Source organism: Mya arenaria, chromosome 2 (assembly GCF_026914265.1).
Source record: "Mya arenaria isolate MELC-2E11 chromosome 2, ASM2691426v1".
Taxonomy (NCBI): Eukaryota; Metazoa; Mollusca; class Bivalvia; order Myida; family Myidae; genus Mya; species Mya arenaria.
The window spans coordinates 66,638,021-66,651,484 of record NC_069123.1 but is presented as its reverse complement, the minus strand read 5'-3'; the positions used below and the strand labels follow the sequence as shown (position 1 = coordinate 66,651,484).

General features: G+C 34.9%; 1 protein-coding gene across 7 annotated transcripts in view; it reads right to left on the bottom strand.

Moving 5' to 3' along the window:
* Positions 1-2,328, bottom strand: part of LOC128205440 (G protein-activated inward rectifier potassium channel 3-like) — a 42,819-nt gene extending 40,491 nt beyond the window's left edge. For 2 of the 7 annotated variants that reach the window (XM_052907127.1, XM_052907075.1), the window contains exons 1-3: positions 2,228-2,328; positions 1,900-1,993; positions 1,256-1,313 (exon numbers count right to left, since the gene is read on the bottom strand). The gene's annotated coding sequence lies outside the window, so the exon portion shown is untranslated. Of the gene's footprint in view, positions 1-689; positions 925-1,255; positions 1,314-1,899; positions 2,092-2,227 lie in introns of those variants that run through there. The other 5 variants (XM_052907100.1, XM_052907091.1, XM_052907109.1 and 2 more) reach the window with 5 other exon arrangements.
* Positions 2,329-13,464: the final 11,136 nt, after the last annotated feature.

Sequence of the window (13,464 nt, the reverse complement as noted above, 5' to 3'; positions counted from 1 at the left end):
TGAACATTAAGTTATATCAGGTGAATATGAGGTTATTGTACTGATTAAAACAAGGTAATTGCTTCATTATAATGTAAAAATATTATTTGGCTAATGAGGTCAGTGAACCACACTTGTTTTATACTGGGCAGTAAATCAACACAAACCATAAACCAGCATTTCAAAAACACCCTCTTGTAAAATCTTGGCAAAAACAGAGCCATTTTCCAGCAAGTTTACTCAAACAATCCTCTTAGAAAGTACTTCGACAGATCATTTAAACAAACACCAGGGAGTTTGAACCTTAAATTTGTGAGAAAAAAAGGAATAAATCACAATAAAAATCACAATAAAAATGGCTATAAATGACTCAAAATAGTCAGACAAAAGAGACACTGAAATAAACAAGAATGAAAAACAGCTAGAGTCTGTTGCAGAAACTTGTTTGTATAGATTTCATAACCATTTGTAGTCATTAAATATATAGTGAACTGAAAATAACAGCTATAACTTTCATTTAATGATAGCAATCAGTATGAATGAAAGATTTGAATAAATCTAATCATCAGTTAAAAGTGTAATTACCCATTCATAAACAAACTATAACATGTGGTGTAATTGGTGATAACGTATCATAACATCACAGCCAGTTATCTTCCCAAAACACTGAGCATGAAAAATATGATAAAAACTCAGAAAAAGATATATACCTTAGACGCGGTTCAAGGAACTACTTACTTCACGACTGACCTCTATTTAATCCCTTTCATCCTAAATCCAGTCCAAAAGGCAAGACAAAAGGCTATCTGCTTATCTCATATACATCACTAGAACTTTCCCCAGGAAATATGAAATCCATGAAAATCCACAGCAAAAAACACATCAAGATTTACAGTACACACTGGATGCCACAAATATCACAGCACTTCACATATTCACCTCACATTGTTACCGAAGACCAAGCAGCAAGGTATCAGTAGGCAATGGTTCCCTCCGACATAATTAATATCAACCAACAGCATCCAAAGACAGACAGAAATTTGCACATGGGCTACCACAAAATATTGGTGCACAATTACCAAACTTTTCCAGGGCTTGCTATGCTTTCTATTGGTGGAATGTAATTTTTACTGGCATAATAATTGTAGACAGTCTAACCACAATGAGACACTAGATTCTTACTCAACAGAACCACCATTAGAAACAAATTTATCTAGCTATTAAGCAATATGTTTAACAGATGTTTGGGCACAAATTGACGTCAATCATTAATTACCTTTGTTTTTATGCCACTTTTGCAATCATAATGACCACACACTACAGAGAGATGGTTCCTGGAATAACAAAAGTATTTTTAAGCCTCTTTCCCTTCTTAGTTACTTCGCTCCTCGCCCCTCTGGTTAGATATACATTTGGCAGCATTCACCCATATATTATTTAACGAATGGAACATTTTCACAAAACAATATGATCACTTATACGAAAGTAACACAATCAAATCACAGGTTTCTATATAAAGGACCTCAATGTCTCACATCTATCAAGCATAATTATGTGATAAGTAATTTACACCAAGTTCCTACATAACATTTCTAGAAATTAATACATCATAGTTACCTTATAATGAACACTAACATGAAATGAGACGCCAACATTCTGCATCCTTCTTATTAGGATATTCAGGAACTAACGTATCAATAGTATTAATTCTTCATTTTCATTAGCATTCAAATACTCACAAAAAAACTGTAAGTTTTAAATTTCAAACTTCATGAACTGATCAAGCAAATGGTGCACGGTGTTTCACAAAAATGCTGTGAATCACAAGAAAAGAAACACAAATTACCAGTGATTTGTTACACTTGTGGCAATAAAGAAAACTTGATGAAATAACTTGCACTTTAAAGATGCTCAGCTCACCTGTAGAAGAATTCTGCAGGCCCCAGCCAAGTGTTGGGCTTTATATAATATCCTTCAAACCGTCAGCTATTTGGAAACACCATGTAACAAAATCCTGGAAAAAAGAGATTTTAAAATATCAAGTTTCAAAATATCAACAAATAAAAGCATATGGTGAACCTAGTTTTTGTGTCTGTGTCTTGAACCAATTTAAGATTCAATATAATATATATCTTCTAGCACACTTCCTATGTGATTACCAATGTGTTACAAATTACGTTTGAAAGATGAAAAAACAACACCAAATCAAGCTTTTATATTAAACAAAGACAAAAACTGTGTTACCTACAATGCAATTGACTAATATTTTAAATGGCTAATACCCATTTTCCTCTTATTTTTGTAAAAACAACCCAATCATAAATAAACATTACCAAAATTAGGAATGAGGTTTTAAGCTTTAAATAGCTAACCTTGGTATATTTCCATTCCATGTATAACATTTCACAAACTGGTTAGTCACGAAAACCAATTTTATAGCCTAATAATGTTAACGTGTTTCCAATATAATTTTATGAATGTGATGAATCAACTGATGTCATGGGTCAGTTACTAAACATCATTTCAAGTTATGGCTGAAAAAACACGCAAAGGGTAATTTCAAAATATTTCATTAAATAATTTAAGTTACAATTGAAAAGATTATTTCTTGAATATTAAGTGTAAATTAAAAAAACCTAAAAAATTAGTTCAAAATACATCCAAAGACTTAAAAAAAAATAGTATGGTATCAAGGAGCCATACACTGAGGATAATCTAGGGTAGGTCTATGTCCCCCCCATCCCCACCCCCGCCCAGTTCTACACACTCAAAAGCAACTAAAATAAGTGTAGAGATGATGAAGAGAACACCCTAATGGCCGTTGTTGATTAATATATAAAGCTTGATGTGTGCACCTTGTGTATTTTCTCTTGCAACGACAATGTGCACGCAAATTAAGTATCATGTGAAAATCTTGAATGTTTTTTGGAAATGTTTTAAGTTATGGCCAAGGATCAAGTTCCTGCATGTTGATGCCACATCACATTTGACCTCATGCAATGCCTTTTTTTGTGAAAAACAGACAAGCTAAAAATTACCTTTTGTTCCTGAAAGATTCCAATAAAGTAGATTAAATGCTTTATGACTACACACCTTTCAAATTCAGTTGTAAGTATCAATTGAAAATACCTTTTAGAAGCTTGTTAAATGGACTTTATATCTGTAGATTATAAATCATTAAGTACATTATGATGAAATCTTGTTCAATCCTATTACCTTTATTCACTGTCATTACCCTTTAAAGTTCAAAAACAAGGTTCGGCTTAGGCGTAAATTGTTTGTTTCAACTGACCCGACTCACTGATTTTTTCCAACAGACCCTACCCTATTTTTTTCAAAAGTGCAGATTTTTTTTCGATAATCCTAAGAATAATTCTACATAAGTGGTATTCCTTGATATAGATCAGTTCGGCACAGAATCCTGGCGTTCTCAAATAAAATGTTTCGCCTTTTTTCTTTGGCCTTATGGACATATTTCTTTCACTTTTTAACCAGATTATATTAGATTTCACCAATAAAGCATACAGTAAAGTACAATATCAATAAGGCAATGGTATTGTCATGGACAAAAGCATGGACAAAAGCAAAGTTAACTTTATTGTTTGTTTGTAAAACACCTAAACCTCATCTAAATCTTCAAAACTTATAATCTGCTTAATGATCTTTAAGAAATCTGTGGAGGAAAAAGTACTTTAAAATAATTCTTAAACAAATTGTCTCAATCAGCATGTATACCTCTAAGACCCACATGTTTTCTTATTATTTAATGTTGATTACCAGAGTTGCAGATTATAAAGGTGCATATTTGTGTAAATAAGCAATTAAAATCATAGAAATTGCAATTGTTTTAAAAATCAATGAGTAACAGAAAGCATAAGAAAGGGCAGAATATGCATTATTGATTCAAAAGGAATGCGTAATGAATTAAAAATGAAAATTGGAAACTCATTTAGTCTAATTTGGCAAACTTGATTCAGTCAATTTATTTAACTCAGTTTAAAATAGAAAATGGTTTTCGTAATTGGCCTATCATCCGAAAGCAAACCGGAAATAATCGAAGACCTCGGGGTATGACTTAAGACGCTTTCCATTGATTAACGAGTAAGTACGATGCTATATGTTTATAGACAGATGCAGGCGAAAACTAATGTGTTTATAGCAAGCTTTTTCGTGAACATATCAAGAAACAAGGTCATTGTTAGTTTATACTCAGTTTGAGATGTATTTTTTTTTAAATTTGACTTTATTTGGAAATGTGAACTATATGCTAAACAGCAACATTAAACTCTACGTTTCACTCATTCCAAGAGTTTATTAAGGAAAACATTTTGATTAAGTTTCATGAATATTTGACCATGTATAATGCCTTTAGTTTGTTCCAAAGATTTTTCTAAGATTTGACCTAGTAACCTAATATATGACCCCATGTGACCCACTTTTACAAGTGGTCGAGATTTGATCAAGGGGAACATTCTGACAAAGTTTTACATTTTCTGATCAATGCCTACCAAGATATGGTTCCGGACGGATGGACAGAAGGACGGACGGACAGAATAATGGACGGACGGACAATGCCAAAACAATATCCCCCTCCCGAAACCTTCGATTTGGCGGGGGATGAAAAGTGACCTTTCATTTATCACGCTAAATCTGGTCATTAATAAATTGCAGAAGACACAAGAATTTGCCAGTTAATTTTAGCATGTTACACGCTGAGGTGCAGCTATAGAGCATAAAATTTGAGTATAGAGGCATTGGAGCGTATCTGTTGATAGGCATTGCAGCTTCCTAGCATGCAGTTACTTGAGGTTGAATATAATACCCAAATTTAAACTAACTACTTTTCTTCAATTCTCTTACAATTTTTTGTTCAATAAAACGTATAATGCAACATATTTAAGCAGACATGTAATAAATGTTACAGAAATTTAGTATTCTTTTATTGTGATTATGTTATCAAGAGTGGAGGCATATGTTCATAGGCTTTCAAGTGCTAACAAATGATGAGTAGGAAAGCAGTCACCACCTTAAACAATAAATGTTCATTGTACAAAATATCATAATGATAATGACAAGATTTTATGTGTTCTTCATTATCCCTTACAGCAATTATGATAAGACTTGATAGAAAGCGAGGCACATGTTTTGGTAAGAGAACCAGTGTAAATCACCTCCAAGATACCTTGGATCATGATCTGGCCATACTCCAACAACAACTTCCAGCGAGAACAATATCATCAGAACCTTTGACAATCATAATAATGGCCGCATACAATATGCTTATGAAGAGCTTTCAAGATATGAGAACGTCTGAAGAAGAATATTATATTTTTTGTGAGACTTTAAACATTTTAATTGAATATCATAAAAAAGAGTGCAACACAGACTCGAATTTGAACCTGCTCATGAGTGCTGGATTAGTTGAATGCTAATATGCTCACTCTTGAGATAATATATTGAGAAGAAACCAGTTCTGGGGTCCTTCTAGAGAGACCTTAAGGGAACATTCCGCAAATGGGTCTTGAATCCTAAAAATTTGAATCCTTACAATTAGACTACACCAGACATGATGCAATGCCAGAAGACTACAATAAGCTGTAAGCTCCAGAGGCACATCCAACAGCCTTAAGCATGTAAACCCCACTCCCAATCGCATATACTTTATACATGTATATAACAAGTACTGAGGGTGTAGCCCCCCCCCCCCCCCCCCCACAGTACCTAAGTAACTACTTCATTTTCAGTGCATGTTCCCTGTTTTTGATGTTACTCATATATATGTATATATATATATATATATATATATATATATATATATATATATATATGTATATATATATATATATATATATATGTCGATGGATACAAGTTTCATTCAGAAGGGATGTCACATGCATATGTGCCGTGACGGGACAATAAAAAATTGAAACACTTCTTCTCGTAAAATATGCACACAATAAATGTTACATCCTGATCTGTATATACCGAAGTACGAATGAATTTAACATTATTCGCGTACGTTAGAACGTTATTTAGAATAGTGTTTATTGGATAATATTGGTGTTTTTACTATCCCCGTGCTTTTTCCCGCGGTCTGTCATCTTCAATATATATATTTGTTTATAAAATTCGCTTGTACGGTTACGTTCAACCTGCCATCCCAACTGTATAATAGCTTCATAGTTTATTACAAATGCATAAAGACCAAACATAAAATAAATAAAAATAAACATCAAGCAGTGATGCTATGTATAGTTTTCAGACATTCACTCGTATTACACAAGCACACGTTTTTGTATACAGGTAATCCATTTTTGCTGTACGATTATGTATGTGAGTGGGCGTTAAGGGTAAGTCCATATAAACAGCCGCTTCAGAGTTTTTGTCGATTTTTTTGATTTTTAGCTCGACTATTCGAAGAATAAAGAGAGATATCCTAGTCACCCGAGCGTCGGCGTCGACGTAACGAATTACGGAGACTTCGTACCACTTCAATATCGTTCCAGGAGACTTCGTACCATTCGGTTGGAGAGATCGTACGAAATATAGTATGCTGGTTCAAGTTCTGAACAATGTTTTTATTTTGGTAATCGTTTAAATGGTTCATTTAGTGAAAACAAAATAAACTTTCAATGTAAATTTCTTGTTTGAAATAAATTTAAAGAAAACATATAAAACCAACGTTTGCATTTAAAAGTATAACCAAATATGAAATTATCTTCACACTATTAGCAAATTAAATAATTGCCGACGGTTATTCACATATTTCACAGTGAGACGCTCCAAGGGTACCTTCACATACTGGGTGTGTGGTGTCCGAAACTAAAAGATACAGTGTCCGGCGTGGGTCAAGCAGTACGAGACGGCCTTCATTGAAGGGGGTCAAGGTCATCTGCACGCTGCTGATCCGGGAGTTGGAACGAAGGTGAAGGTGAACGCTAAAGCAAAGCAGGTCGCCAGAGAGCGTCTCCACCTACCCGCCTCCAAGATCGTCGAGGACGCCATGGTCGAGTTCATGCAAACGGATGGACCAAACCCTCCCAATCCTGAGAACGTCGCCCGGGCAGCCAACCTCCATCGCCAGAAACTACGACCGACAGTACCGAAAGATGACGAGCTCTCATTTGCGTTAAATGAGGAATTCATCAACGCCGATGAATTCCTAGTAGATTATGTCCGTGTAGGAGAGCAGCGTCATCTACTCTTCGCCACACAGACACAGCTCCAGCATCTCCGTGTGCCGCGTCGCTGGTTTATGGATGGTACATTTAAAGTTGTGCGTCGTCCATTTTACCAGTTGATGTCGATCCACTCTTTGTTCGAAGCGGGGAGAACGTCAAGCAGGTCCCCCTCCTGTACGCGTGCTTATGTAAATAAGATAATAAATCTTCCATCTATCTATGTATCTATGTATCTAAGTTTTTTTATTTGCATTTCATTATTGTATATGTAATGTGCTGTTTTAATGTTTGGTTAGTATGATTATTTGTGCTATAATTTGAAAATTTTCCATGAACTTGAATAAATCTACATAATCGTATAACACTTGTTATACCTGTTTTTCACACCATTCTTAACCTCAAGTTACCAATTGTCTCCTTTAACGACCATGTTAGCACCTAATTAGCACCTACTAATCGCCTTAGAAAACCCTTTTATAGTGCATATGTGGTACGATGTCTCCAAGAGTGGTAAGATATAGTAGTGGTACGATATTGAAGTGGTACGAAGTCTCCGACATCCCGCGTAACCACGTTAAAGTTTGCGTACCACCTCAAATATTTTTAAAGTTTATTGACATATGGCTTTGAAACTTTGCACATTTGTTCATTATCATGCCCCCTACCTGTACACAGGAGAAGGTAACTCTATCAAGCATTTTGAGAAAATTATGCCCCTTTTTCGACATAGAATTTACATTAAATTTTGCGTACCACCTCAAATATTTTTAAAGTCCATTGACATCTGGCTTTGAAACTTAGCACGCTTGTTCACCATCATGCCCCCCCCCCCAACCTATACACAGGAGGAGGTGACTCTATCAAGCATTTTGACAAAATTATGCCCCTTTTTTCGACTTAGAATTTAAGTTAAAGTTTGCGTACCCCCTCAAATATTTTCAAAGTCCATTGACATCTGGCTTTGAAACTTCGCATGCTTGTTCAACATCATGCCCCCAACCTGTTCACAGGAGGAGGTCACTGTATCGAGCATTTTGACAGAATTATGCCCCTTTTTCGACTTAGAATTTACATTAAAGTTTGTGTACCTTCTTAAATATTTTCCAATTCAATGTATGTAAATATCTCAGCACATCATGTATTGCATTGAAATCTAATCTAACAGTGATCCATGCATGTTTTGCCAAAACTTTTCAATCCATTCACCGAAAAGCGGCGGAATAGTCGAGCGTGCTGTCTCTGTGACAGCTCTTGTTGCAGATGGGTTGAAAGAGTGGAACTTATTGGTGAATGACTTGGAAATTTCAATCTGGTCTGAGCGAACGAACATTCGATCATTCTCATCATCTGGATTGAGAAGAACTTCATTTTACAAATAATCGGTGAACTTGCCGTTAAAACTAGTCGTAAAATGAACTGTGTGCGGAAACAAAGTAAGCGTGTCTTGATTCTAAAGACATTTTCATTTAAACATATTAACTTACCTTATTATTAAAGCTTATTTCTCTTTTTCACTGATGGGTTCTGTTTTTCTCCGGGACTTTGCTGGTTTTGGCATTCTTTCATAAGAGCGGCAATGCACAGGCTTATGAATAAAGCCATATAAATTGGCTTCACAGGCATATAAATAAAGCCATATGAATTGGCTTCACATGCTTATAAATAAAGCCATATAAATTGGCTTCACAGGCTTATAAATAAAGCCATATGAATTAACTGGCTTCACAGACTTAAAAATAAAGCCATATGAATTAACTGGCTTCACAGACTTATAAATAAAGCCATATAAATTGGCTTCACAGGCTTATAAATAAAGCCATATGAATTAACTGGCTTCACAGACTTAAAAATAAAGCCATATTGATTGGCTTCATAGACTTATTAATAAAGCCATATGAATTGGCTTCACAAACTTCATTTAAGAATGCGTTTTTTCATTTGTTTATGAAGTCATATCACTGTCGTTTATTTTTGCTTGTTTTCTTTTGGAATTTCAAATCCGGTTTGCATGTTTTTATTGAATCGGAAGTACCCAGCCTAAATGGCCACTTTTAACAAAAGGGGGTGGGAGTGACACACTCATACTGGTACATTTAGGCTTCCGCACGCGCGGGTGCATACAGGATGTTAGTACCGGTTTGGGGTACAATCCTCTTCTCTTTAAAACCACAAAATGACCCAACATGTAATTTATAAGCTCTTTTCTCAGTGCATTCTAATACATTACTCTTATAGAAAAAAACATCTCATGCTACCAGGGGCGGCTATGATATCACTCAGTGCAGTGCTTTCGAAGTATCGGAAATATAAAAATTAACTATCATCCGATGGATCAAAGCATAAGCTTACCTGATTTCGGACATTTACCTGTTGCCCCAAATACAAACACCAGTACGGTCTACCGAGGGTGAGACGGACTCGAACGTAATTCATAAACTGCCGTGCCGGTTAATAAGGCCTTGTTTATATTGGTTTATTTCAGAAAGTTAAACGTCTATATAAAACACTTCTGGGCAAAACTACAGGATATAACACGTACAGGGGTCCTTTTAAGAAAGCAGAAGAGATACTGTTGCCGATGGGTTTTGAATGCAATGCCTATTGGGTGAGCGGCAGACACCTTTACCACTTAAGCTATTTTTTCCTGGGAGTTTTGGCTGAGAGGCAAGCACCTTAACCACTGAACCACTAACTCTAAGTACATACTTTCATGCAGTTAATACAATTAGATTTAAAAGTAATGCCTTAAAGAAAGTTCTTAAAGCTGCACTCTCACAAATTGACAGTTTTGACATTTTTTGTCTCTGAAACAGTTGATTGTGGCATAAATACCTTTATTTCAGTCATATAAGAAAACTTACATTAGAAAAGAGTAAATTGTTCGAAAAACGTCCGATAGGTGCAATTTTCGACCTTAAATTCGAACACAATTTTGTAAACCAAGTTTTGGTGTTTACCTCTCGCCCGACAGGCCCTTATTTGAACTTTTGATGCTGTTTTTTCCATCTGTTCATATTCGCAGGAAATCATTATTCGATAGCTGACCCTATAAAACGCGATGGAGTCCATTTAAGAACATAAAGGCGTGCGCTCTCCACGAACCATTGTAGCATAACACAGTACTATTGCGAGCTAATGACCAAGAGCAGATACATGATAAAGATACAAATGTGAATCAGTTTTTTTTTATAACGTACAACGCAGAGCGCAACGAAGCGTCAATATCTCGCGGTAAGCAGTGGAATCGTCAAATGCACGTACGTTACTCAACAAGTCGCCATTTCAAGGTTTTTTGAAATATTTCTTTAAAACTTCGGAAATACGAGCTACACATGTTCATTATTCTGTGGTGTATTATTAAAAAAAAATCTGGATGAGGCCGATTTAGGCCCAAAACGTACGTTGTCCTTTGCCTATGTCTCGCATAAGTGATAACAAACTATGGCTTGATGTAGCGCTGTGTCGCTATTTCCATTGGAAACATAACTAATTTAGTGTTCAGCGCCGATGGGATCCCCGGACACAGTCACATTTAACCGTTGTTTAGAGAAGCTCTAAAACGCTAAATCAATTAAGCAGATTACAAAACTGCCAAATTTCCTTTTAGTTACGAGAACAACCGCAAAATCAATTCAGTTATAATTGGTTTTATCAAGTGAGTTATTTAAAAGCTCACACATGTGCACTGGCTAATGTCAAGGAAACCGCACAGCATTTCGCACCGAACACTGAGAAACTTAGCTGTCTTGGCCTGTATTTAGTCTTCTTCAATACAAAAACACACACGAAATTTCCATCAATCATCCGGACATTTTACTGTCTAGACTAGATTATGCCACTGAACATCTCCCCAAAACATTAAAACTCTTTTCGATTCCAAAAAAACACCTGTCTCTATCTTACAAAACAAGCTGCCAGTATTTTTGATTAAACATATTAGTTTATATTTCGACGAGATTATCTTGATGATTTGTGTTTTCACGCTGGCTTATCCCAGCATCCTACCAAACAAAGGAACACACGCTTGTTCTTGTTTGTGTTTCATTATCCAATTTTCTTTTAAGGCCTTCTTATTGCGTGTTTGTTTCTGTTCTGTACGCTTCTATGTATGTTTGCAGATAAGAGATATGCATACAATTATATTTTTTTCATAAATGATTATCTATCTAGGAGTACAAACTGTGACTTTACTTACATACATTACGAAAGAGACATCTTCGAAAACACAAACAGCGTACACAGTTTCAAAATAGCAATCTCGGTTAGATTGAGATTGTTTATTGACAACAACGGTGATCCCAATTAACACGATCAAACAAGAATCTAGGTCTTGTCTGGTGTATCGAACATATGGATACAATAAACACTCTTATCATTGATACAATATGCAGTGTAAAAGACATTCGCAATAGTTTTTGGCAAGCATTTTGGAAAACATTAAATACAATAGTGATAATCTCTATAGCATGCTTTTATATTTCACAGACCAGACAAGATCGGCTTGATTCCACAGTGGTATGTTTTTTTCCTAATTTCATTCAAATATATACATCATTGAAAACATTTCATACAAATATATACATCATTGAAAACATTTCATACAAATAAATACATCATTGAAAACATTTCATACAAATGTATACATCATTGAAAACATTTCATACAAATATATACATCATTGAAAACATTTCATACATGTGATCGTCATTATCATGATTGTCAACATTAAGAAAATTCAAGTTCAGTTGTGGAATATGACTAATGTTCATCAATGGCAATAGTGTGATAAAATTATCAAAAATCTGTAACAACTTTAAGTATGTCATACATTAACAGGGTTCTTTTACTATTTGCCAGCAACTTGTAACAAGGTCTTTAAATTCAAACATATTGGGTCGAACATAAAAACAACTTAAAATTTATCTGAGGAATCACATTTCATTTCAAAATTAACTTCACCCTAAAAACTATTCAGTTGTACTTTTGCATTTTCTATCTCAATACATTAAGTACAAGAAGTTTATTATTTAATGGGTTCTTCAGTATATTACTTTATATTAATATTTCTAGTCAGCCCTTGAAATAAATGTATTTTTGTCTGTTTTTTGTGCCGCTAAATTTAATGGTAAATTGTGGTCTAAACTAACATGTTATTTTATGTTTTGTTTTTACCTGAGAACATGTTTAATAAAGTTATGTTGTTATTTGATCCATGTTGTTTGTTAAGATGCTTTATTTTTATAACATTTATATAATAATAAAGCCATGAGTTTTAATAAATTTTGAGTTTCGCGTTGTCAGTAATAATAATTTCCATTTGTGAATAGCACTTTCAATTCGATCATCAGTTGAATCCTTCCTGGGCATCAGGCACCAAGTCACCATTTTTTGTCGTGAAACTTTCCCTCGATTACCTAACTACGGTAATGCCCATATCAGTGAGTCCAACGTGTTTTGTGTTTGCCGAATTTTAAGTGAGGGAAATGTGTGATGCGGAATAAAATGGCGGTGTTCGAAGACATTTTGGTGTGTTTTTTTGGGAGGATATTTTCACCTGTTAAGTAAGTTTTATCACTTTCTCGCAATATAAATACGCCTACCCGGAGGCCACACGTGTACGTTTCTCTCAGTTGTTTAACCTATTTTTCTAGGGGCATTAACAAAAAGTTATTGAATGTATAAGCTGAGCGATTGGTTGTTTACAAAGTGAAAATAGAAAGTTGCGTGACTTGAAACTGTGTTTTTTAGTCAAAGTGCACCTCTCTTGATTTGACCTAGTGACCTAATTTTATCACATGTGACCCAGTTCGATAATTTACTTATCATATGTGACCCAGTTTTAAACATGTCAAGGAGTTCATCAAGGGAAACCTTCTGATCACGTTTCATGAATATTAGACCATACATAATGCCTCTAATGTGTTCCAAAGATTTGAGCTAGTGACCTAGTTTTTTACTCCATGTGACCCAATTTTACAAGCAGTCCATATTTCATCAAGGGATACATCCTGACTAAGTTTAAACATAATCTGACCAATCCTTACCATGATATGGTTCCTGACAAGATTCTTCTAAGATTTTTCTAAGATTTGACGTAGTGACCTAGTTTTTGACCCCATTTGACCCACTTTTACTAGAGTCCATGTTTCATCAAGGGGTACATCCTGACCAAGTTAAAACATAATCTGACCAATCATTACCATCATTACCACAATATGGTCCTGAGAAGATTTTTCTAAGATTTGACCTAGTGACCTAACTTTCGATCATATGTGACCCAGTTTTTTTATACGTCCAAGAGTTT